The sequence below is a fragment of the Bos indicus genome, chromosome 5 (assembly GCF_029378745.1).
Source record: "Bos indicus isolate NIAB-ARS_2022 breed Sahiwal x Tharparkar chromosome 5, NIAB-ARS_B.indTharparkar_mat_pri_1.0, whole genome shotgun sequence".
Taxonomy (NCBI): domain Eukaryota; kingdom Metazoa; phylum Chordata; class Mammalia; order Artiodactyla; family Bovidae; genus Bos; species Bos indicus.
Genome location: NC_091764.1, coordinates 83,299,506 through 83,326,929, shown reverse-complemented (window position 1 = coordinate 83,326,929; position 27,424 = coordinate 83,299,506). Strand labels below are relative to the sequence as shown.

The following is a 27,424-nucleotide window of genomic DNA, read 5'->3' as shown; positions in this document are numbered from 1 at the left end:
AAGAAATAAAAGGAATCCAAATTGGAAAAGAAGAAGTAAAACTCTCACTATTTGCAGATGACATGATCCTCTACATAGAAAACCCTAAAGATTCCACCAGAAAATTACTAGAAATAATCAATGACTATAGTAAAGTTGCAGGATATAAAATCAACACACAGAAATCCCTTGCATTCCTATACACTAATAATGAGAAAACAGAAAGAGAAATTAAGGAAACAATTCCATTCACCATTGCAACGGAAAGAATAAAATACTTAGGAATATATCTACCTAAAGAAACTAAAGACCTATATATAGAAAACTATAAAACACTGGTGAAAGAAATCAAAGAGGACACTAATAGATGGAGAAATATACCATGTTCATGGATTGGAAGAATCAATATAGTGAAAATGAGTATACTACCCAAAGCAATTTATAGATTCAACGCAATCCCTATCAAGCTACCAACAGTATTCTTCACAGAGCTAGAACAAATAATTTCACAATTTGTATGGAAATACAAAAAACCTCGAATAGCCAAAGCCATCTTGAGAAAGAAGAATGGAACTGGAGGAATCAACCTACCTGACTTCAGGCTCTACTACAAAGCCACAGTTATCAAGACAGTATGGTACTGGCACAAAGACAGAAATATTGATCAATGGAATAAAATAGAAAGCCCAGAGATAAATCCACGCACATATGGACACCTTATCTTTGACAAAGGAGGCAAGAATATACAATGGATTAAAGACAATCTCTTTAACAAGTGGTGCTGGGAAATCTGGTCAACCACTTGTAAAAGAATGAAACTGGACCACTTTCTAACACCATACACAAAAACAAACTCAAAATGGATTAAAGATCTAAACGTAAGACCAGAAACTATAAAACTCCTAGAGGAGAACATAGGCAAAACACTCTCCGACATACATCACAGCAGGATCCTCTATGACCCACCTCCCAGAATATTGGAAATAAAAGCAAAAATAAACAAATGGGACCTAATTAACCTTAAAAGCTTCTGCACATCAAAGGAAACTATTAGCAAGGTGAAAAGACAGCCTTCAGAATGGGAGAATATAATAGCAAATGAAGCAACTGACAAACAACTAATCTCAAAAATATACAAGCAACTCCTACAGCTCAACTCCAGAAAAATAAACGACCCAATCAAAAAATGGGCCAAAGAACTAAATAGACATTTCTCCAAAGAAGACATACAGATGGCTAACAAACACATGAAAAGATGCTCAACATCACTCATTATCAGAGAAATGCAAATCAAAACCACTATGAGGTACCATTTCACACCAGTCAGAATGGCTGCGATCCAAAAGTCTACAAATAATAAATGCTGGCGAGGGTGTGGAGAAAAGGGAACCCTCTTACACTGTTGGTGGGAATGCAAACTAGTACAACCACTATGGAGAACAGTGTGGAGATTCCTTCAAAAACTGGAAATAGAACTGCCTTATGATCCAGCAATCCCACTGCTGGGCATACACACTGAGGAAACCAGAAGGGAAAGAGACACGTGTACCCCAATGTTCATCGCAGCACTGTTTATAATAGCCAAGACATGGAAGCAACCTAGATGTCCATCAGCAGATGAATGGATAAGAAAGCTGTCGTACATATACACAATGGAGTATTACTCAGCCATTAAAAAGAATACATTTGAATCAGTTCTAATGAGGTGGATGAAACTGGAGCCTATTATACAGAGTGAAGTAAGCCAGAAGGAAAAACATAAATACAGTATACTAACGCATATATATGGAATTTAGAAAGATGGTAACAATAACTCTGTATACGAGACAGCAAAAGAGACACTGATGTATAGAACAGTCTTATGGACTCTGTGGGAGAGGGAGAGGGTGGGAAGATTTGGGAGAATGGCATTGAAACATGTAAAATATCATGTAGGAAACGAGTTGCCAGTCCAGGTTCGATGCACGATGCTGGATGCTTGGGACTGGTGCACTGGGACGGCCCAGAGGGATGGTATGGGGAGGGAGGAGGGAGGAGGGTTTGGGATGGGGAACACATGTATACCTGTGGCGGATTCATTTTGATATTTGGCAAAACTAATACAATTATGTAAAGTTTAAAAATAAAATAAAATTAGAAAAAAAAATAATAAAATAAAAAAAAAAAATGGGAGCACCTTATCTGATTGGTGAGTTGTAAAGAAGGACTAGGAAGATGCTTAGCAGAGCTTCTCCTGAGTTCTTCTTGACCATGAGAGCAGGTGAATTCTGGGCTGCTCTCTGCCACATTCTAAGAGGCCTGCCCTTTGGGGGAGCCACCGCATGTCTGAGGTCAAGGGCAGAAGCCAGGAGGACCCCATGCCCAAAGGGCGGCGGCCAAGAGGAGTTACCCCACGTCCGAGGTCAGCGGGGGCGGCCAGGAGTACCAGACTGCGACAACGCAGGAATGGCTGAGAGGAGCTACCCTGCGTCCGAGGTCAGGGGGGGGCGGCCGAGAGGAGATACCCAGCACCCAAGGTCAGGGTCGGTGATGAGAGGAGTTACCTCGCGTCCGAGGTCAGGGGCGGTGGCCGGGAGGAGATATCCCACGCCCCCACGCCCGAGGCCAGGGACGGTGGCTGGGAGGACCAACCCCACGTCCAAGGAGCCGTGGCTGCGGGGGCGCAGGAGGGCCTAAAGGAGGTATCCCACGTTGAAGGTCAGGAAGGGCGGCGATGAGGAGATACCCCTCATCCAAGGTAAGGAGCAATGGCTGTGCTGTGCTGGAACAGCTGTGAAGAGATACCCCCACGCCCAAGGTAAGAGAAACCCAAGTAAGACGGTAGGTGTTGCAAGAGGGCATCAGAGGGCAAACACACTGAAACCATACTCACAGAAAACTAGTCAATCTAATCACATTAGGACCACAGCATTGTCTAACTGAATGAAACTAAGCCATGCCTGTGGGGCAACCCAAGATGGGCGGGACATGGTGGAGAGATCTGACAGAATGTGGTCCACTAGAGAAGGGAATGGCAAACCACTTCAGTATTCTTGCCTTGAGAACCCCATGAACAGTTTGAAAAGGCAAAATGATAGGATACTGAAAGAGAAACTCCCCAGGTCAGTAGGTGCCCAGTATGCTACTGGAAATCAGTGGAGAAATAACTCCAGAAAGAATGAAGGGATGGAGCCAAAGTAAAAAGAATACCCAGCTGTGGATGTGACTGGTGATAGAAGCAAGATCCGATGCTGTAAAGAGCAATATTGCATAGGAACCTGGAATGTCAGGTCCATGAATCAAGGCAAATTGGAAGTGGTCAAACAAGAGATGGCAAGAGTGAATGTCGACATTCTAGGAATCAGTGAACTGAAATGGACTGGAATGGGTGAATTTAACTCAGACGACCATTATATCTACTACTGCGGACAGGAATCCCTCAGAAGAAATGGAGTAGCCATCATGGTCAACAAAAGAGTCCGAAATGCAGTACTTGGATGCAATCTCAAAAACGACAGAATGATCTCTGTTCGTTTCCAAGGCAAACCATTCAATATCACAGTAATCCAAGTCTATGCCCCAACCAGTAACACTGAAGAAGCTGAAGCTGAACGGTTCTATGAAGGCCTACAAGGCCTTTTAGAATGAACATCCAAAAAAGATGTCCTTTTCATTATAGGGGACTGGAATGCAAAAGTAGGAAGTCAAGAAACACCTGGAATAACAGGCAAATTTGGCCTTGGAATACGGAACGAAGCAGGGCAAAGACTAATAGAGTTTTGCCAAGAAAATGCACTGGTCATAAAAAACACCCTCTTCCAACAACACAAGAGAAGACTCTACACATGGGCATCACCAGATAGTCAACACCAAAATCAGATTGATTATATTCTTTGCAGCCAAAGATGGAGAAGCTCTATATAGTCAGCAAAAACAAGACCAGGAGCTGACTGTGGCTCAGACCATGAACTCCTTATTGCCAAATTCAGACTTAAATTGAAGAAAGTAGGGAAAACCACTAGACCATTCAGGTATGACCTAAATCAAATCCCTTATGATTATACAGTGGAAGTGAGAAATAGATTTAAGGGCCTAGATCTGATAGATAAGAGTGCCTGATGAACTATGGAATGAGGTTCGTGACATTGTACAGAAGACAGGGATCAAGACCATTCCCATGGAAAAGAAATGCAAAAAAGCAAAACGGCTGTCTGGGAAGGCCTTACAAGTAGCTGTGAAAAGAAGAGAAGTGAAAAGCAAAGGAGAAAAGGAAAGATATAAGCATCTGAATGCAGAGTTCCAAAGAACAGCAAGAAGAGATAAGAAAGCCTTCCTCAGCGATCAATGCAAAGAAATAGAGGAAAACAACAGAATGGGAAAAACTAGAGTTCTCTTCAAGAAAATCAGAGATACCAAAGGAACATTTCATGCAAAGATGGGCTCGATAAAGGACAGAAATGGTATGGACCTAACAGAAGCAGAAGATATTAAGAAGAGATGGCAAGAATACACAGAAGAACTGTACAAAAAAGAGCTTCACGACCCAGATAATCATGATGGTGTGATCACTGACCTAAAGCTAGACATCCTGGAATGTGAAGTCAAGTGGGCCTTAGAAAGCATCACTACGAACAAAGCTAGAGGAGGTGATAGAATTCCAGTTGAGCTATTCCAAATGCTGAAAGATGATGCTGTGAAAGTGCTGCACTCAATATGCCAGCAAATTTGGAAAACTCAGCAGTGGCCACAGGACTGGAAAAGATCAGTTTTCATTCCAATCCCAAAGAAAGGCAATGCCAAAGAATGCTCAAACTACCACACAATTGCACTCATCTCACACGCTAGTAAAGTAATGCTCAAAATTCTCCAAGCCAGGCTTCAGCAATATGTTAACTGCGAACTTCCTGATGTTCAAGCTGGTTTTAGAAAAGGTAGAGGAACCAGAGATCAAATTGCCAACACCTGCTGGATCATGGAAAAAGCAAAAGAGTTCCAGGAAAACATCTATTTCTGCTTAATTGACTATGCCAAAGCCTTTGACTGTGTGGATCACAATAAACTGTGGAAAATTCTGAAAGAGATGGGAATACCAGACCACCTGATCTGCCTCTTGAGAAATTTGTATGCAGGTCAGGAAACAACAGTTATAACTGGACATGGAACAACAGACTGGTTCCAAATAGGAAAAGGAGTACGTCAAGGCTGTATATTGTCACTCTGCTTATTTAACTTATATGCAGAGTACATCATGAGAAACGCTGGACTGGAAGAAACACAAGCTGGAATCAAGATTGCTGGGAAAATATCAATAACCCCAGATATGCAGATGACACCACCCTTATGGCACAAGGTGAAGAGGAACTAAAAAGCCTCTTGATGAAAGTGAAAGTGGAGAGTGAAAAAGTTGGCTTAAAGCTCAACATTCAGAAAATGAAGATCATGGCATCCGGTCCCATCACTTCATGGGAAATAGATGAGGAAACAGTGGAAACAGTGTCAGACTTTATTTTTTTGGGCTCCAAAATCACTGTAGATGGTGACTGCAGCCATGAAATTAAAAGACGCTTACTCCTTGGAAGGAAAGTTATGACCAACCTAGATAGTATGTTCAAAAGCAGAGACATTACTTTGCCAACAAAGGTTCGTCTAGTCAAGGCTATGGTTTTTCCTGTGGTCATGTATGGATGTGAGAGTTGGACTGTGAAGAAGGCTGAGCACTGAAGAATTGATGCTTTTGAACTGTGGTATTGGAGAAGACTCTTGAGAGTCCCTTGGACTGCAAGGAGATCCAACTAGTCCATTCTGAAGGAGATGAGCCCTGGGTGTTCTTTGGAGGGAATGATGCTAAAGTTGAAGCTCCAGTACTTTGGCCATCTCATGAGAAGAGTTGAGTCTTTGGAAAAGACTCTGATGCTGGGAGGGATTGGGGGCAAGAGGAGAAGGGGACGACAGAGGATGAGGTGGCTGGATGGCATCACTGACTCAATGGACATGAGTCTGAGTGAACTCCGGGAGTTGGTAATGGACAGGGAGGCCTGGCGTGCTGCGATTCATGGGGTCACAGAGTCGGACACGACTGAGCGACTGATCTGATCTGGGGTTGTTATTAGGTTGGGGCAAAATATTAGCAAACACATCCACAAATTGGAAGCACATTTTTCACTTGGATATTCCAGTCAGTAAGCTGGCATTTTGACCTCAATCTGAGTGACTTCTATGTCTCTCAATACTTCCAAATCCTGGGAGAAGGATGCTGTTTAAGTGGTTTACCTCAAACCCTTACAGTAACAGACAGTTTGAATTAGAACCTATTTCTAAGGTTACTGACATTTAGAAATACACAGTGCTGAATTTTCCTGTGGGGTGGGCTACAGAGCTGAACATGAAATCCAACACACTTACATCATCTAGGAACATTGCATCTATCCCCCAGGAGAATATCATCTATCTTATTATCTTCTCTCATATTCTTCCTTAGTTATTTGTTATAGCAATACCCATCCTTATGACAACCTGCAGGGATAAGCCAACTGGAATAGCACTTCTTCTCAGGTCACTGAACTCTATCTAGTATATCTAGTGTCTTTGGTACTGTGCTGTGCCGTGCTTAGTCGCTCAGTTGTGTCCAACTCTTGGTGACCCCATGGACTGTAGCCTGCCACGCTCCTCTGTTCTTGGGATTTTCCAGGAAAGAATACTGGAGTGGGTTGCCCTCTCCTTCTCCAGGGGAAACTTCCCAACCCAGGAATCAAACCCAGGTCTCCCGCATTGCAGGCAGATTCTCTACCAACTGAGCCACCAGGGAAGAAAATCAATCAATTACAGCAAATGGTTTTTATCACAAATATCCTTAAAAGTAAGAAAGAAAATAAATGGGTGGGAGCTGAGCAGTTCACTTCTGTATGTGGTTCCCTCAGAGCACTAACAATATTCACTGCACTTTCCTGACGCAGCTGATTGTATTCTGCCAACTGAAATATCTCAGGCAAATGTCAAGTGCAGACCAGCATAACACACTTCAGCATTACGTGCGGAAGACATGTCAATATATGCACTGAAAATATCAGCAATGAACAAACAAATCAGACAAAAAAAATTTTTTTTTCACATTAAAGTCTATCAGATCAGATCAGATCAGATCAGTCGCTCAGTCATGTCTGACTCTTTGCGACCCCATGAATTGCAGCACGCCAGGCCTCCCTGTCCATTACCAACTCCCGGAGTTCACTCAGACTCACGTCCATCGAGTCAGTGATGCCATCCAGCCATCTCATCTTCTGTCATCCCCTTCTCCTCCTGCCCCCAATCCCTCCCAGCATCAGGGTCTTTTCCAAAGAGTCAATTCTTCGCATGAGGTGGCCAAAGTACTGGAGTTTCAGCTTTAGCATCATTCCTTCCAAAGAAATCCCAGGGCTGATCTCCTTCAGAATGGACTGGTTGGATCTCCTTGCAGTCCAAGGGACTCTCAAGAGTCTTCTCCAACACCACAGTTCAAAAGCATCAATTCTTCAGCGCTCAGCCTTCTTCACAGTCCAACTCTCACATCCATACATGACCACAGGAAAAACCATAGCCTTGACTAGATGAACCTTTGTTGGCAAAATAATGTCTCTGCTTTTGAATATGCTATCTAGGTTGTTCATTTACTATACAATGGTCATGTATATTAAATGGGAGTAAAAAAACTAAGCTTAGAGAAATTCTGCAGTGGACAGGTATAAATAACGGTTTTTAAAAATGCATCTGGGGTTTGTGTTTTTGTTTCTTTTTTTTCAAAAAAGGATACATCCATTAAGAAATACTCTGACGATGCCTGTTCTTATGTAGCTCAGACTGGCTCTCCACTTCCAGGATCCTGTACTTTAGTCTAGTTTTTATTTCTAGGTGATATTTTCTCACATACACCTATGATTTGCAAATACCATATTCTATATCTCATGTTTACTTCTTTACATACGTATATAAATGTTTATCTGAATGATCCCCGAAAATTCTTTTCTTGTGCAGTTATCGAAGTAACCATTTAGAATCTCATAGGAAAGATAATACCAAAATCAAACAAAAACTGTATAACTAATCTTAATTTAGCTATATAGTTACCTTTGTAAAAGCAGAAGGAATTACTGTGTGACTGGATCTTAAAATATTTTCCTGGTACTATTTATTTACATTTGTTAGTAGGAGAGACTTGATTTTAAATATACAAAAAGTAGAACTTCACTCCTAAGAAAATAAAGTAACACTGCTTTAAAATATCAGAAAAAATGTTCTATAAGCCAGGATATTTACAAAAGCAATACTATGACATGAGTCATTTTCTTCCTTAAAATAAGGAGAACTTGCCACTCCATCTGACAGACAGACACAAGGGACAAGGTACAGAGGCTAGGATAAAAGTAGTGTTCCTGGCTGTGTTTTGTTTTTTAAATTTTACTTTACGTGAGTATTAGAAATAACCATTAAAAAAAAAAAAAACAGGTACCTAACAAAATAAATAAAAATGGGTATGTGAATTTTACAAATAATAGGAAGCCCTCCTCTAGATAAAGCAAACTTTTCTTAAAAAAAAAAAAAAAAAACGATTTATTTTTGGCTGTACTGGGTCTTCACTGCTGCATGGGCTTTTCCCTAGCTGTGGTTTGCCGCCCTTTCATCACCGTGGCTTCTTGTGTTACGGAGATTGGCCCTAGGGTGCGAGGGCTGCAGCAGTTGTGACACTTGGGCTCAGTAGCTGCAACTCCCGAGCTCTACAGATCAGGCTCAGTAGTGCGGTACATGGGCTTAGCTGCCCTCCAGCGTGTGGGATCTTCCTGAACCAGGGATTGAACTCATGTCCTTGCATTGGCAGGCGAATTTTTAACGACTGTACGACTAGGGAAGCCCCCAAAGTATACTTTTCAATGAAGGATTTTAAGTGCTTAATTTTTATGAGAAGACCAGACTGATAAACTGCTAAAATGATATTCCAGAATAACTCTTTAATTTGGAATAAATAAACTCCAAAAGATCATATCTGAAACTTCCAACTCTTTGACATTGGGCTGAAACACTGTCAAAGTACCCAAGAAAAAAAATGGACTATGTCAGGCTAAGGCTAAACAATAATAACACAAAAATTAAATTCTATCCAATTTTCAAATTTTCCCATTTTCTCTTTTCAGAACTAGTCAGATCTACATAGTGTTCGAATTTTATGCTCAAACATTTATCCATGTAATTCCCAGCATCACTGGAATTTTTATGCCAATCAACAGTTTTCTTTCAACATTAATCCAAGATATGAAACAAGAGGAAAGTAAACCCCTTTTTCTGTTTCTTTGTTGGTGTAGACTGACTTAAATAAAAATGTTTAGAAATAACTTCCTAAATCTCTGCTTGTATACCAGCAATCTGCTCAGTGCATTTTGGCTGCCCTCAACCAAATGAGCAAATGAGAATCAAGCATAGAAAACATATGAGCACATCTTATCTATGTGTAGAGTAAAGACTGAGGTTGTTGTTATTCATTCAGTAAGTCGAGTTAGACTCTGTGCCACCCCATGAACTGCAGCATACCAGGCTTCCCTGTCCATCACCAACTCCCTGAATTTGCTCAAACTCATGTCCATTGAGTCAGTGATGCCATTCAACAATCTCATCCTCGGGGTCTTTTCCAAGGAGTTGGTTCTTCGCATCAGGTGGCCAAAGTATTGGAGCTTCAGCTTCAGCATCAGTCCTTCCAGTGAATATTGAGTTGACTTCCTTTAGGATTGACTGGTTTAATCTCTTTGCTATTCAAGGGACTCTCAAGAGTCTTCTCCAGAACCACAATTTGAAAACATCGATTCTTTGGCACTCAGCCTTCTTTATGGTCCAACTCTCACATCCATACATGACAACTGGAAAAAACACACTGTGACTATACGGACCTTTGTTGGCAAAGTGATGTCTCCACTTTTTAATACACTGTTTAGGTTTGTCACAGCTTTTCTTCTAAGGAGTGTCTTTTAATTTCATGGCTACAGCCACCATCCACAGTGATTTTTGAGCCCAAGAAAATGAAATGTGACACTGTTTCTACTTTCTCCCCAGCTATTTGCCATGAAGTGATCAGACCCAATGCCATGTTCTTTGTTTTTTGTATGTTGAGTTTTAAGCCAGCTTTATCACTCTCCTCTTTCACCTTCATTAACAGGCTCTTTAATTCCTCTTCACTCTCTGCCATTAAAGTGGTATCATCTGCATATCTGAGGTTGTTGATATTTCTCCCAGCAATCTTGATTCCAGCTTGTGAGTCCTCCAGCCCAGCATTTCGCATGATGTACTCTGCATATAAGTTAAATAAGCATGGTGACAATATACAGCCTTGACGTACTCCTTTCCCAATTTGGAACCAGTCTGTTGTTCCATGTCCAGTTTTAACTGTTGCTTCCTGCCCTGCACACAGGTTTCTCAGGAGGCAGGTAAGTTGGTCTGGTATTCCCATTTCTTCAAGAATATTCCACAACTTGTTGTGATCCACACAGTCAAAGGCTTTAGCATAGTCAATGAAGCAGAAGTAGATTTTTTTTGGAATTTCCTTGCTTTTTCTGTGATCCAACAGATGTTGGCAATTTAATCTCTGGTGCCTCTGCCTTTTCTAAATCCAGCCTGAGCATCTGGAAGTTTTCTGCTCATGTACTGCTGAAGCCTAGCCTGAAGGATTTTGAGCATAATCTTGCTAGCATGTGAAATGAGTGCAATTGTATGGTAATTTGAACATTCTTTGGCATTGCCTTTCTTTGGGATTAGAATGAAAACTGACATTTTCTAGTCCTGTGGCCACTGCTGAGCTTTCCAAATTTGCTGGCATATTGAGTACAGCACTTCCACAGCATCATCTTTTAGGATTTGAAATAGCTCAGCTGGAATTCCATCACCTCCACTAACTTTGTTCATAGTGATGCTTCCTTAGGCCCACTTGACTTCACACTCCAGGATATCTGGCTCTAGGTGAGAGATCACACCATCATGGTTATCTGGGTTATTAAGAGCTTTTTAGTACAGTTCCTCTGTGTATTCATGTCACCTCTTCTTAATCTCTTGTACTTCTATTAGGTCCTTGCTATCTGTCCTTTGTTGTGCCTATCTTACACACAGGCAATGTGTGTAATGTTCCCATGGTATCTCAGTTTTCTTCAAGAGATCTCTAGTATACATCATGAGAAATGCTGGGCTGGAAGAAGCACAAGCTGGAATCAAGATTGCTGGGAGTAATATCAATAACCTCAGATATGCAGATGACACCACCCTTATGGCAGAAAGTGAAGAGGAACTAAAAAGCCTCTGGATGAAAGTGAAAGAGGAGAGTAAAAAAGTTGGCTTAAAGCTCAACATTCAGAAAACGAAGATCATGGCATCTGGTCCCATCACTTCATGGGAAATAGATGGGGAAACAGTGGAAACAGTGTCAGACTTTATTTTGGAGGGCTCCAAAATCACTGCAGATGGTGACTGCAGCCATGAAATTAAAAGACGCTTACTCCTTGGAAGAAAAGTTATGACCAACCTAGATAGCAGATTGAAAAGCAGAGAGATTACTTTGCCAACAAAGGTCCATCTAGTCAAGGCTATGGTTTTTCCTGTGGTCATGTATGGATGTGAGAGTTGGACTGTGAAGAAAGCTGAGTGACGAAGAATTGATGCTTTTGAACTGTGGTGTTGGAGAAGACTCTTGAGAGTCCCTTGGACTGCAAGGAGATCTAACCAGTCTATTCTGAAGGAGATCAGCCCTGGGATTTCTTTGGAAGGAATGACTGAAACTGAAAAGCTGAAACTCCAGTACTTTGGCCACCTCATGCGAAGAGTTGACTCATTGGAAAAGACTCTGATGCTGGGGGGGATTGGGGGCAGGAGGAGAAGGGGACGACAGAGGATGAGATGGCTGGATGGCATCACCGACTCGATGGACATGAGTTTGAGTGAACTCCGGGAGTTGGTGATGGACAGGGAGGCCTGGAGTGCTGCGATTCATGGGGTCGCAAAGAGTCGGACACGACTGACTGAACTGAACTGAACTGAACTGAGTCTTTCTTGTTTCACTGTTTTACTGTTTTCCTCTATTTCTTTGCACTGTTCACTTCACATTGTAACCCCCAAAATTTACAATTTAAGTCCTATTACCTTAGAACAGGACCATACTTGGATGTATGGGTTTTTAAAAAGTAAGTGAACTGAAACAAGGTCATGGACTTCCCTATTGGTCCAGTGACTGAGAATCTGCTTACTAATGCAGGGGACACAGGTTTGATCCCTGGTCCGTAAAGACTCCGTATGCCACAGAGCATCTAAACTCATGTGCCAAAACTACTGAGCCCAAGATCTAGAGCCCATGCTCCACAAGAGAAGCCACTGCAATGAGAAGCCTGCACACACACACTGCAACTGGAGCGTGGTGCCCACGTGCCACAACTAGAGGAAGCCTGTGTACAGCAATGAAGACCAAGTGCAGCTGCAAATAAATAAACAAATAATATTTATTTAAAAACACAAGGTCACAAGGGCTGGCCTTAATACAACATGCCTGGTATCTTTATACGGAGAGGAAATCCGGACATAGACATGTATACAGAGGGAAGACCATATAAAGACAGGGAGAAGACAGCAATCTAAAGCAAGGACACAGACCTGGACAGCTCTTCCCTCACGGTCTCAAAGAGAAACAAATTCCCCAACACCTGATGTCAGACATTTCATCTCCAGAACTGTGGAAAAATAAATTCCTGCTATTCACCAGTCGGTGGTACTTTGTGCCATGCCGGCAGCCCACAAAAACCAATGCTGGTGGTATCACATCAATTCTTAGTTTCTTAAAACCACAGAGAATGACAACTCATGACAAGTTCTCAGGAGGTGTGGTGCTCTGACTCAAACAGTATAAGTGAGGCCAGGCTTTGCTCCAGACAATCTTCTCTCTGGTGCCTAATCCATGACCCAGAGGAATAACGATCAACACAGCCATTCCTCGATAGTATGGAATCACTGGCTGCCACGGCAGAGGCCTCCCTGGGGCGGATCCTTTATCTACTCCTCAATTTCTGGCCCAACCCTGGAATGGTTCCCAAGTTGTGTGAGATTCTCTTTTCTCCCTAAAACAGAGGCACAGCAGAGATATTTAGTATGCTCTTTCCAGAGAGTAACCCTGGCAAGAATCAGCAGGATGGTAGGCGAACATGTGAATCTCTTTACTTTCAGGAAATGGGAGACATCAAGGACAGCGGACTTTTTTCTCTTTTTCCTTAGCCCTACCACGAAGCCTTTGGGATCCTAGCCCCTTGACCAGGGATCAAACTCATGCCCTGAACAGTGAAAGCACAGAGTCCTAACCACTGGACCACCAGGGAATTCCCCAGCTGTGTGTCTTTAAACACAACCGAGGACAGCTGACTCTTGCCAACAGGCTTTAAAGGGAACCATGCTTGATCTCAACTGTGAAATATATTCCCAGACCCTGACACACCCTTTAGAACACCAAATCTAAAAATCTCTTCTACTCTAATTTTTACATAACTGTAGATAGAGCTGAAGAAATAACAATTTCATCACACATCAGTGAGTTACAGTATCTTTCAATTTATTAACTCTGCTTTAATAATAGAGCATTTTGGCTTAAACAATAAGAAAAAGGAAATCTCACATGAAAATCTGAGGAAGCAGTATCCTTCTCAAGATCTTGTAATGAGATCTTGCAAGCCATTTTATAAAACAAACTAAATTCAATATTACACAGGCAGTTTACTAAGGAAGAGATGATCCCATGGTATTGCAAACAAATAAATTCCCTTCCAAATGAGGCCCATGCTGTGTTTGGCATACTGGCTTAACACACAGATAACTCTTTGCTAACAGACCTCAAGATTAGGTTATCTATATGAAGCAATTTCCAGTCTTATGATTAAAAAACATTTTATTCAGTATGGAGGTTCCTCAAAGAACTAAAACAGAGTGGCCATATGATCTAGCAATCCCACTCCTGGGCATATATCTGGAGAAAACTATAATTTGAAAAGATATACGCAGCCCAGTGTTCATCACGGCACTATTCACAATAGCCAAGACACGGAAACAACCTAAATGTCCACTGACAGATAAACAAATACAGAAGATGTGGTATAAGTCTATGATGGAATACTACTCAGCCTTTAAAAAGGATGAAATAATGCCATCTGCAGAAACATGGATGGACTCAGAGAAAGTGAAGTAAGTCAGAAAGAGAAAGACAAATACCATATGATATCACTTATATGTGGAATCTAAAATATGATACAAACGAACTTATCTACTAAACAGAAACAAACTCATAGACATAGAGAATAGGCTTATGGTTGCCAAGGGGGAGGGGCGGTGGGGAGGTATGAATTGGAGCTTGAGATTAGTCGATACAAACTGTTAAATACAGAACAGATGAACAACAAGGTCCTACTGTATAACACAGGGAACTATATTGAGTATCCTGTGATAGACCATAATGGAAAAGAATATATATATATATATATGAAAAAGAATATATATGTATCATATATACATATGACACATACATATGAATCACTTTGTATATAGCACAACATAACATTGTAAATAACTATACTTTAATCAAATTTTTACATTGTTTTATTGATTGAATAACACAGAATCAACTTAAAGTGGACTGAATTAATGATCTCCAGAGTTAACAGTACAACATGTCATGAATATCATGCATAATAAAAATGAGCCTAAAAAGCTATGTGGAACATGTACACTGCTTTCCATATACTAACAGAGCACAGAAGAGACCACCCAAGTCCAGGAAAAGTGTACTGACAATCAATAGATAAGACTCTGGGCTGAAACGTGTGCTCACTGTATCTTCCATCACAGCCTTGTCAATGATCTTCTCATGCAAAGGTGTGAACAGAAATTAAAACTATTAGTGAACATCTTGAACAGGCTATTCAAAGTCCAGTTCAAGAATGTGATCTGGTTCTCAAGTTCATAGTTTCAGACAAACAGAGTGTAGTTATCAACCTTGGGACTCAGCCAAACACAGTGGGGCGGGAAGGTGGGTGGATCTGAGCTTCAAAGTCTGCCTGAGGGGTGTTCAAGGGCTGATGTGAAAGATAACTTTTCACAAAAGTAGAGCAGAAGCATTATTTCAATGGTCATACATTTAGTTAAGTACAGGAAAAGAAGGGAGAATTCAAATGTAAGAAAAAGCTTATATGCTACTAAATTAGAAATTTTAGCCCTTGATTCGAATATAGGAATTTTTCTTGAGAAAAATCTTTTTTTCATTATATTGTAACAATTATTTAAAGATGGTGCATATAAAGAAGAATCCAAAAAGAACAACTCAGATGTCAGTCAAGATTTCAAAGATTAATATTTACAAAAACAATTGGCAAACAACAGCGTGTGATCCAAGAGCAAAAAATGTTGCAGCAGATGTCTTGTCAAAAGGCTACAGATGACGAGATGTAGCATACTCTCGCCCATATGTTTTCTCAGTCTGAGAAAAGAGATCCTCAGCCGTTTTTCAGTTCTGGAGAACACACAGTGCCTGTGTACACAGTGAAGTAGATGTTTTTCTGTCAGGGAACTTAGAGCCAGGAATTCCGGTTTCATTTGGAAAAACGTGGCATACACGTTCAGTGGAACGTTAATAGAAAATCAGGCAAAAAACTTAAATAATCTAAATTACTCAATCTGTCAAGAAACAAATTGCAGAAGAAACTAGAATGGCCTTCGGGTTGTTTTGGTTTTCCTGGACATTCTTCTCCCTAACCTTTTGGCAACAATATTTCAATTCTCTCCTGGGGAACCACCCTCCCATCTTCCATGTTAGTGGCCCACCTTCAACAGCTGCTCAGCAGTTGGGCTTATGACCGTGAAATAATAAGCAGACAAAGAGACCAAGCTGGGCAACTGGGAAATTGGAGGGGTCAGTGGTTTTGATTAAGTCAAAGGACAGTCATAACGGCTGCAGTTAAATAAACGAGCTAAACGCGAAAGAGGACAGGGCAGCCAGCGAGACGTCTGAATTTGCTATCATGGGGAAGAAGCAGTTCCTGGTGATGAAAATGTCCAAAATATTGCTAAAGAAGTGGGTGATGGACGTGGACAGGAGAATGTCAGTGCAGATGCAGGGCTCAAAGGCCTCAGAGGCCGAAGTGCTGAATATGCTGCCCATGTGGACTGGTCACCCCAATTGTTAGGGGAAACACACTGTCTGAAGCTGCCCACCCTGACTAGGCACTAGAGTAACCACGTGTGTGAGTTATTTTATGACAGGAGGTCCTAGTAAGTAACACAGAGCTAATAAGCCACCACCAATCAGAAGAGTTCCAGAAAAGTCGAAAGGAGACGTCATGCATCCTACCAAACTCCCAGAATCCTCGCTGGAATCCATCTTGGCTGAGCAATGTCAATGGACCCTGATCCAGGGTCCTCCACCAGGAAGGACCCTGAATCAGAATGACTGGCCAGAGACAACTAGGAAACTAATCCCATCACCATAAAACCCGAGACTGCAAGTCACATGGCAGAGCAGTTCACCTGGGTTCCCTTACCCTCTTGCTCTCTTCCAGGGCACCAATAACGTCTCTTCCATTGTCAGCACATGTGTCTCCTCGGACAATTCATTTTCTAGTGTTAGATAAGAGGCCACTTTCGGGCCCAAGAAGGGGTGTCCCTTCCTGCAACACAATGATAGCAGGTCTGGGGCTAGAGACATGGAATGAGAGCTAGGTTCCAAAATATTGGAGAGATGAAAGGCAGGGAAGGTGGGGGGGCGTGGTACTGGAATGCTGACAAAGCCGGGGTGATTGAGTCAGAGGATCTGAACCTCAAAGAGCTATAGATTTTAAAAGATGGCAGAAGAATCAGTCTAGAAATAATCAAGAGAAATAGCAAGACCACAGAGCCTCTTCACATACTGGGTATGAGAGAAAAACTCTAATCCACAGAGCTGCTGAGAAAGAGAGGTGGCCTCAGGGAAAGAGACTCTTGATTAAAGCAAGAAGGTGGGGGACTCCCCTGGTAGCCCAGTGGTTAGGATTCTGGGCTCCCAATGCAGGGTGCCTGGAGTCAATCCCTGGTCAAGAAACAAGATACTGCGTGCTGCCGCAAAGACGCAGTGCAGTCAAGTAAGTAAAATGAAAAATAAATAAACAAAGCAAGAAGGTGGGAGATGGATTGGGAATTTGGGGTTATCAGATGAAAACTATTATATATAGGATGGATAAACAACAAGGTCCTACTGTGTTGCACAGGGAACTATATTCACTATCCTGGGATAAACCATGATGGAAAAGTATATGAAAAAAATGTATGTATAACTTTATCACTGTGCCATACAGAAGAAATTAACATGACATTGTAAATCAACTAAACTTCCATAATAAAGAAATAAATGAACAAATAAATCAATAAAAATTTTTTTTAAAAGGAGATGGAGGGAACACTTATATGAGAAGATAAGGACACATGAGCATCTGCTGAGAGGGACAGAAGAGAGGAAGAGCCTGGGAGCCCGAGGAGGAGAGGAATAGCAGGTTCAGGGCAAGGAGACAGGCAATACCATGGAGACAGCAGTGGGAACAGGACTGGGAGAATGGCTTAGTGTTTACACTTTGTGCCCTGAATGGCAAAAGCATGTGGAACTGATATCAAAGATCTCTTTCAAGAGAGTGGGCAATCGGCCAATAGCCAGAAGTCATATCTAACTCTGCCAAGGGGACAGGGAATCTCAGCTGACTCTACATATGGTAAATGAATAAAGAAGTGCATGCTCCATCGTTGAAGATGGTGGGAAGCCTAAAGAAAGCATGCTTCTCAAAGGTATGCTCAAGTATGAGATTACTTCTGTTTACCACATACCTGCTGGTATGTATATCTCTGGTTACTATATGAATGTACTCTGGCATTTTGTGAGAAGAGGAAACAGACTCAATTCCTGGGACGGGAATTTACAAGAACATCAATATTATTCCTTGTATCTGATATTAACTATAAGCATTCGACTTTAACTGTCACATGCCCTCATACAGATTTTTTTTTTTTGTGCCACCAACTCATTAAACCAAACTGCCAGGTTGAGTTCATTAACACATCACGTCTGTTTTCCCCATTTCATGACTATAGAACTAGTATAGTCTGTAATTTGAGTTTTAATTAAAAACTCAGCCAAAGGCTACGAACAACTGAGAAAAGATAAACCTGACATCACACTGAGCAATCTGCAAATATTCTAAATGTTGTATGCTGCTCTGTTTTAAGTAACCAAGACGTATCCAAAAATGCTTAAGATTTTCAAGCACCAGATGGAATGCACAGAAACGGAGCCTACCCTGAAGAAATCAGCAAATGGTAGCTGTTCAGAATCATTAAACACGAGAAGAAATATCTTAAGGTAGTCTGTGTTACTTGAAACAAGAAAACAGTTTTCCTCCGACAGCCATGAGTGACATTCTTAGGGCTTTGTAAGTTGATGCCAGACTAGAATGAAAGGCAGTCTCCCACAATGATTGCAAACCTGGGCTCTGGAGCCAGAAGACCTGAGTTTTCATCCTGGCTCCACCATTTTTTCACTTGTGACCTTGGGCAAGCTCTGCAACCTTTCTGGGCTATAGTTTCCTCAGTGTGTTGTTATGAGGGTTAAGCGAATTAACGTTGTGGGGCATTTATACAAGCACCTGACTTTCATTATACAGTAAACACCATAGAGGGCTTCCCTGGCAACTGAGTGATAAAAATCCCACCTGCCAATGCAGGAGATGGGGGTTTGATCACTGGATTGGGAAGATGCCCAGAGAAAGAAATGGCAATCTGTTCCAGTACTCTTGCCTGGGAAACTCCATGGACAGAGGACCCTGGAAGGCTACTAATGTCCATGGGGTCACAAAAGAGTAGAACATGATTAGTGACTAAACAACAACAAAAACAACAGACGTCACAGAAGTGATTTATGTTACTATCATTTAGAGCATGTACCTAAAAAAGAATGAAAATACATTTTCCCTTTTTATTTTTTTTAAGATTGCTTCAACTCCTCAGGTTTCTAGAGGCAGTGAAAGAACTGAAAGCCTGAAAGAGGGTTTCAAAAGGCAAAATCACATTTAAATGGCCATTTATTTTCTCCATCATTATCTGATTTCTTACCATGTGGAGAAGCATCACATACAGAGTAGAATCAGAACTCCTTGATTCCCTAGCTCTGTCACTGACAAATCTATGATTGTGACCAGATTATTTCCCCACTGGGGCTCAGTCTTATCTATAACAATGGAAATTAAAAAATATTTGCCTACCTCAGGGAGTTACTGTGAGGCTCCAAATGCCCACAGACACATTGTTATTTTGCAAATAGTTTCTCTAGAGATGCACAATCAATGATAGTTAAATAACAGCAACAGCGATAATGTGGTTTTAGTGTCTCATATACTAAGTCAGATATTTCCTCTGTGAGCACCTGTCCACAGATGAAAGCATCAGACAGAAAAAGTAAAATGTCTCAGTTCCAATCTGCTTCAACCTTTACATCCCGCTTTCTTGTTACTGTGGTAATAGCAGGACAGTTTCAAACACCAATTTTGTCCCATGGCAGGAGATCCTGATGCTGCTTGAGAGCAATTGGTTAGTGGGCTGAAAAGCTAGTTACAGGCTTCCCTGTAACTGTACAGGTGGCTCAGTGGTAAAGAATCCACCCTCCAATGCAGGAGACACAGGTTTGATCCCTGGGTTGGGAAGATGCCCTGGAGAAGGAAGTAGCAACCAGCTCCAGTATTCTTGCCTGGGAAATCCCATGGACAGAGATGCCCGATGGGCTACAGTTCAGGGGGTCACAAAACAGTCAGACACAACTTAGCAACTAAACAACAACCGCAGCTAGTAACACTAGTTAAACTGACAAATGCAGTGATCAGTTCAGCTGACTGGGTCGCAGCCTCTCTCCAGAGCCTGAATTGCTCTCAGGTTCTAGGTTCTACAGTGGGCTCTTCCCACTTCTTGTGTGGCCTGAGGTCCCTACTTGTTCTCAAATTCCTTCTCAAGGGAAGGGGGCCCTTCCTGAGAGCAAAGCCCAGGGGCTGGATCCTTCCTCCCACCTGCCTGTCTTCAGATCCGGTCATCCTTCTTCTGCCGCAGTTTCCCTGAGCTGAGCACCCACGCTACCATGTCAGCGGATCCCCCACTTCTTCCCCTTCCAAGGCAGACCACAAGTAAACACCACACGGCACATCAGACAAAGCCTTTGCTACAAGATAATCTGCTTCACCAGCCCTCAAGAATGTATGGAGATCTCCTTGCAGCTGGCCCAACTCTGCAGCTGTGTCAGGTACCAAGAAACCTTCCTGGGTGACAAAGAGATGCAAATTAGAATGTGAACTGATATTTCTAGAACCCACTTCTTGGATATGACTAGCGAAGGGCAATGTGTTGTACAAGCAGACAGTCACTAACATTTATATCTACTGTGTATAAATGTCAGTTCACAAACACTGAGCAATGATTGTGCGCCACTGGGAAGACTTCAGGGAATAAGATCACCCATCTCTGTACTCAATAGCAGCACAATGCTTATGACATGTGGAGTGGGACTGGGGATAAATACAGAACTAGACCCTTAGAGACTCTCTGAAAGGTCTTCAGGGCATTTCTTCTTCACAACTATCAGACCTGTCCTCAAGGAGTTCCTAATTTTTTTAAAAGTAACAACACACATCCTTCAAATGGCAAGATAATAAAAGGTCTACACTGAAGAACCTGCCTACCAGCACAGGAGACATAAGAGATGCAGATTCAATCCCTGGGTCGGGAAGATCCCCTGGAGAAGGACATAGCAACCCACTCCAGAATTCTTGCCTGGAGAATCCCATGCAGAGAGGAGCCTGGTGGGCTATAGTCCATAGGGTCACAAAGAGGCAGACACAACTGAAATGATTTAGGAAGGATGTAACAAGACCAAGATGATTTTATAAGTAATTAAATGATTATAAACTAGAATAATATGGAGTTAAAAGAAACTAATCATGGTGTGCATCCTGAAAAAGAGTTTAGGTTAGATGTAATTGGAAATAATTAACAATAATTTAGTAATACATTAATTTTAGCTTTTTCTTTTGTTCTTTTTTTTTAAACTTTTTATGTAACCCATGTTTATTTTTTAATCACAATATCATTTTTCACATACAACCATTAACTACAAATAATTGGCTAATTTTTGAGTACTGATAATATTTTCAACATGATCTTTCAGTCACTGATCTCTAAAGAATCAAACTGATAAGTCATTTCAGTCGTGTCTGACTCTGTGCGACCCCACAGATGGCAGCCCACTGGGCTCCCCCATCCCTGGGATTCTCCAGACAAGAACACTGGAGTGGGTTGCCATTTCCTTCTCCAATGCATGAAAGTGAAAAGTGAAAGTGAAGTTGCTCAGTCGTGTCTGACCCTCAGCAACCCCATGGACTGCAGCCTACCAGGCTCCTCTGTCCATGGGATTTTCCAGGCAAGAGTACTGGAGTGGGGTGCCATTGCCTTCTCCGACAGAATCAGAGCTTAACTCAAAAGTCATTGAGGCGGTGGTGTTATTGTCAGATTTTTAAGTGGGAGAGTAAAGTTAAGATGTATTTCAGAACTTTATAATTTTTGTAATAAGGGTACAGTGATGAATAAATCTGATAAACATATCATTTTGATGGCTTAAAACAAGTGGCCAAGCCAGCCCAGCAACTGACGAGTAAATTTCTAAAAGTAACTGCTTCCTTTGTGCCCACCTTAATGCTAAACATCTTTCTGCCCCTATAAAAATATAAAACAAAAACTCCAAAGGGTAAGAGTATACTAATTATATTTCTAAAACAGATCTCTTACAGTAAGGAGACATCAACACATTTTCACATTCCAACCATTTAGTTACCTAGTGAAAACACAATACACACACCCTCACAATACAGGAATGGCAGTACAAAAGGTTTATAACATCATTTACTGTTCAGTTCAGTTGCTCAGTTGTGTTCGACTCTTTGTGACCCCATGAATTGCAGCACACCAGGCCTCCCTGTCCATCACCAACTCCCGGAGTTCACTCAGACTCACGTCCATCGAGTCAGTGATGCCATCCAGCCATCTCATCCTCTGTCGTCCCCTTCTCCTCCTGCCCCCAATCCCTCCCAGCATGAGAGTCTTTTCCAATGAGTCAACTCTTCGCATGAGGTGGCCAAAGTATTGGAGTTTCAGCTTTAGCACTGTATCTAGCTTTAAAAAATACTAGAATATAGGGGGAAAACTTCACTCACCTCTAAAATGTATGTTTTTAAAGTTCTATAAAATACATCTGATGCTAAAACTGCAATTTATTTTTCCTTAGCAAAACAATTCTTAAGTTGCAGTGCACTTTATGTAACAATTCTACATAATTTGTTTATCTGCCTCCTAAAAGTGAAATAAGCAATGCATAAGAAGGTGAATAATTCTGCAGACTCTTACAATAAGAGGAGTTTGATACAATTTATAAATTTGCAACAATGTAATTACTGCTGGGACTGACAAGTCTGCTATTTGATGTAGGAGTGAAGTTCCTCGGTATTTTTCTGACATTCTTTTTGCTGCTTTTCAAAATCAGAAACAAAAGATTAATTACAATGATTTTTTTTTCCTGCTGAAGAAAAAAATAAAACCTAGTTAACTCCATAAATTTCTGAGTTAAAGGTATCTTTAGAAGGTATCTTAAAAATAACTCAAAGCATCCTTTCTTAAAGATCTTTATTCCATATCAATCCAGATACCAACTTTCAAACCACGAAGCTCTGTCTGTCATCATTGTACAGTGTGTAAATATCACCTGTCCCACCTGGGCATTCATAAAGATCACAGCTCGCAATTAGATGCTATGTTGTTTGCTGAATGCCACATTTCCACAAGAGGCTATCTACCATGTCATCTTAATAAGCATTGCTTGGGACTTTTATATATAATATTCAGGCTACTAGCAACTCAGACATGATCACAAGGTGGGACTTGGGAAGCTCTGGTATTGATCTGTAGGTCTGTAAAAAATACTCTTAAAAATCTGCACAGCTCTTGCATCACATTGTTCCCAAACAGCTCAATCTAAAATCTTCAAGCGCTTCCTCAGCAGCTCACTGAATCCATGCCTTATGCTTTCCAGCACACATGCATACAGATTTTTATTAAGAACAAAACTAAAAAGCTTTTCATTTTATTTAGGTGAATATCTGAGAAAACAGAAGAGCTGTGATTGTAAATTGTATCATCTGTTCAGTTCTAACATCTTGTTAAGACCTCAGAAGCCAAAATGTTTGGGTGGAGTACAAGCTCTCTTCACCTACTTACACTGTATACGTTGGTTTCCACATCAGTAAGAGAGGTGTGATACTACCGATGACAAAGTAAGTGAAAGTATTAGTTGCTCAGTCATGTCCAACTCTTTGTGACCCCATGGACTGTAGCCCACCAGGCTCCTCTCTCCACAGAGTTCTCCAGGCAAGAATACTGGAATGAGCTGCCATGCCCTTCTCCAGGGGATCTTCCCAACCCAGGGATCAAACCTGGGTCTCCCACATTGCAGGCAGATCCTTACCTAACTGAGCCACCAGGGAAGTCCGATGACAAAGAGTTAAAGATTAAATAAGATAATACATACGAAGGGTCAGGAATAATATCTGATTTTTTAATAAGGTTTCCCTAGTGGCTCAGATGATAAGGAGTCTGCCTGCAAGGCAGGAGACCTGGGTTCGATCCCTGGGTTGGGAAGATCCCCTGGAGAAGGGAATGGCTACCACTCCAGTATTCTTGCCTGGAGAATTCTATGGACAGAGGAACCTGGGGGTATAGTCCATGGGTTCACTATTCTTTATTTATTAAAGAGAGATAAAATACTTAATACTATGGATGACAAAGAGTTAAAGATTAAATGAGATAATACATACAAAGGATCAGGAACAGTATCTGATTTTTAGTGAGCTCCCAAATAAATGCTAGCAATCATCACTTTATAAAAACAAGCATCTAAAACTCCACCAGAGTAGAAGTGGTTTCTAGATCCCTTTGCAAAAATATTCCAAGAATATATAGCATTTCAAACCTGAAAATTGGAAGAATATTGAACTTGACTAAACATCTTTGTTGTCCTGTAGATTTTATGTATTGTCAGTATAACTTACAAGTGGATATGAATATACTCACAGAGGAAATTATGATTGGCATTCTAAATAGGTCAATTTCTTTGACTACAATGTAAGGAAAGAGACTGTAAATTACCAGATCCACAGGCTATCAGGGGATATTTTCAGGGCTCCTTATCTCTTCCAATTCTACAGGACAGAAGCTACAAATTTTATACATTTAGGATCAGATCTTATAAATATCTTTACTATTTATTGTTTATATATTTCTCCCTTTTATGAGAGAAATAATTTCTAATGCTCTATAAATCTTAATGAAAATATATACTGAAGAGCATAAGATGAAGAAAACCAACCAAAAAAAAAAAAAAAAAAAAGTCCTTCAAGCCAAATCGATCCTCTGAACACAGTTCTTACTATTTCCTGCTCGGCATCTCGACCATCCACCTCCATCCAACCCGAACAGCTCTATCTCCTGACCACCTCAGGTAAACCTTACTCAGACCTGGACCTAAAACACCCTGAAGTACACAAAACTCAGGTGCGGTGCTAAATTAAGCTTTGCTGTTCCAAAGCACACACATCCTAACAGGTACTTCTATTTTGTGGTGGAGTTGCAGAAATAAAAGGGTTTCTCTGGTGGCTCAGATGGTAAAGAATCTGCCTGTAATGAAAGAGACCCCGGTTTGATCCCTGGATTGGGAACATCCCCTAGAGAAGAAAATGGCAGCCCACTCCAGTATTCCTGCCTGGACAATTCCACAGACAGAGGAGCCTGGTGGGACACAGTCTACGGGTCGCAAAGAGCTAAACATGACTCAGTGACTAACACTTCCACTTCCACAGGAATAAGAGTAGAAGAACATGGCGCTGAGGGTGGAGAATATTAGAAATCACACTGCCCTCAAGACATTTTAAAAAACATTCCTTCTCTTTTCTTTCCCTACACACATTTTCCAACATACATATTTTTTAAAGTGCAAATAAACATGCCTGCTGTTGTTACCTAAAAGGATCCTTTCAAATGGAACCCATCGCAAAGGAACACTGAGCTTTCAGGGTACTTATATATATCCTTTGTAACTTTTTGCTTTTCTACCAGAATGGTCTAAACAAATAAAACTTTATAAAATTTTCATAAAACTCAGCTAACTCCCTACTTCAGGGATTTTAATATACAATTTCCATGTTTTAACCTTCAATAAAAATAAGCATTGTCACTTGTAACAAATGGTACACAGATGATCAGTGGGTTTCAGAGAGGCTTGCCTAATAGAAAATTAAATTTTCATTTACTTGTATTATTCTATTTGAAATCTTCAGGATATTACCACCCACATCTTCTCTCTCAGCCTTTGGCACAAAGGAACATAAAGCAAGGAAAAATATTACATAAAATTAATTTAGGAACTATGATCAAAGGATTATAAATTGAATACATTTTTAAAATCAACTAAATACCAGAAAAATATAGTTACATGAATTTTTCCTTAATATTTCATACAGAGAGGGCTAATAAAATCAGAAAACCATGGTCTCGAAGTCGAAAATTGCTTTAAGGACATCTGTTTCAACCATGAAGCAAATCTACTTCACTGCTCTATTTTTAAATTTTCACCTCTATGCACACACACAGACACACACACTTCTAGTACCAGAGATGAAAAAAACAAAAATGAAAATGGAGATTTTTTTTACGGTATTAAATTTAAATCAATGAAGTCTCAAATGTAACATTATGATGTTACTGTTGTTTAGTTGTTAAGTTATTTCTGACTCTTTTGCAACCCCACAGACTAGAGCCCACCAGGCTCCTCTGTCCATGGGATTTCCCTGGTAAGAATACTAGATGGAGTGGGTTGCCATTCCTTCTCCAGGGGATCTTCCCAACCCAGGGATCAAACTTGGCAGATGGGATCTTTACTACTGAGCCACCAGGGATGTGGAACAACATTAAGATAGCTAGTGTGAAAAACCCTGGTGTGAGTTTTCTGTTTGATTTAATTCTGAGAGATCTCTTGGGAATGCTTCAATATACAGACAGTAGACATCCAGCTGATTGTCAGGCAGCCCGGTACTAGGTAAACTATGTGACAATGCAATTCAATTCTCTGAGTCTCTCCACGTTACAAACCTGGAGGTACTGCTTCCTGTTCTATATCCTTCCTAGACCTGCTGAAAGGTAGCAAAATATTTTACAGTACTTTGAAAACAGAAAAATGCTATAAATTCAAAGCAATTTTTGTCATATTCACTCACATTTTTTGCAGATGACATGATCCTCTACATAGAAAACCCTAAAGATTCCACCAGAAAATTACTAGAAATAATCAATGACTATAGTAAAGTTGCAGGATATAAAATCAACACACAGAAATCCCTTGCATTCCTATACACTAATAATGAGAAAACAGAAAGAGAAATTAAGGAAACAATTCCATTCACCATTGCAACGGAAAGAATAAAATACTTAGGAATATATCTACCTAAAGAAACTAAAGACCTATATATAGAAAACTATAAAACACTGGTGAAAGAAATCAAAGAGGACACTAATAGATGGAGAAATATACCATGTTCATGGATTGGAAGAATCAATATAGTGAAAATGAGTATACTACCCAAAGCAATTTATAGATTCAATGCAATCCCTATCAAGCTACCAACAGTATTCTTCACAGAGCTAGAACAAATAATTTCACAATTTGTATGGAAATACAAAAAACCTCGAATAGCCAAAGCGATCTTGAGAAAGAAGAATGGAACTGGAGGAATCAACCTACCTGACTTCAGGCTCTACTACAAAGCCACAGTTATCAAGACAGTATGGTACTGGCACAAAGACAGAAATATTGATCAATGGAATAAAATAGAAAGCCCAGAGATAAATCCACACACATATGGACACCTTATCTTTGACAAAGGAGGCAAGAATATACAATGGATTAAAGACAATCTCTTTAACAAGTGGTGCTGGGAAATCTGGTCAACCACTTGTAAAAGAATGAAACTGGACCACTTTCTAACACCATACACAAAAACAAACTCAAAATGGATTAAAGATCTAAATGTAAGACCAGAAACTATAAAACTCCTAGAGGAGAACATAGGCAAAACACTCTCCGACATACATCACAGCAGGATCCTCTATTACCCACCTCCCAGAATATTGGAAATAAAAGCAAAAATAAACAAATGGGACCTAATTAACCTTAAAAGCTTCTGCACATCAAAGGAAACTATTAGCAAGGTGAAAAGACAGCCTTCAGAATGGGAGAAAATAATAGCAAATGAAGCAACCGACAAACAACTAATCTCAAAAATAT

General features: G+C 40.7%; 1 protein-coding gene and 1 long non-coding RNA gene across 3 annotated transcripts in view; both read right to left on the bottom strand.

Annotated features, from left to right (window-relative positions):
• Positions 1-26,711, bottom strand: part of LOC139182959 (uncharacterized) — a 54,426-nt gene extending 27,715 nt beyond the window's left edge. The window contains exon 1 of the long non-coding RNA XR_011566459.1: positions 2,156-26,711. This is a non-coding gene — a long non-coding RNA (uncharacterized lncRNA). The remainder of the gene's footprint in view (positions 1-2,155) is intronic.
• The window catches only part of ITPR2 (inositol 1,4,5-trisphosphate receptor type 2), a 593,100-nt gene that overhangs the window by 231,509 nt on the left and 334,167 nt on the right, over positions 1-27,424 (bottom strand). The window lies entirely within an intron of this gene.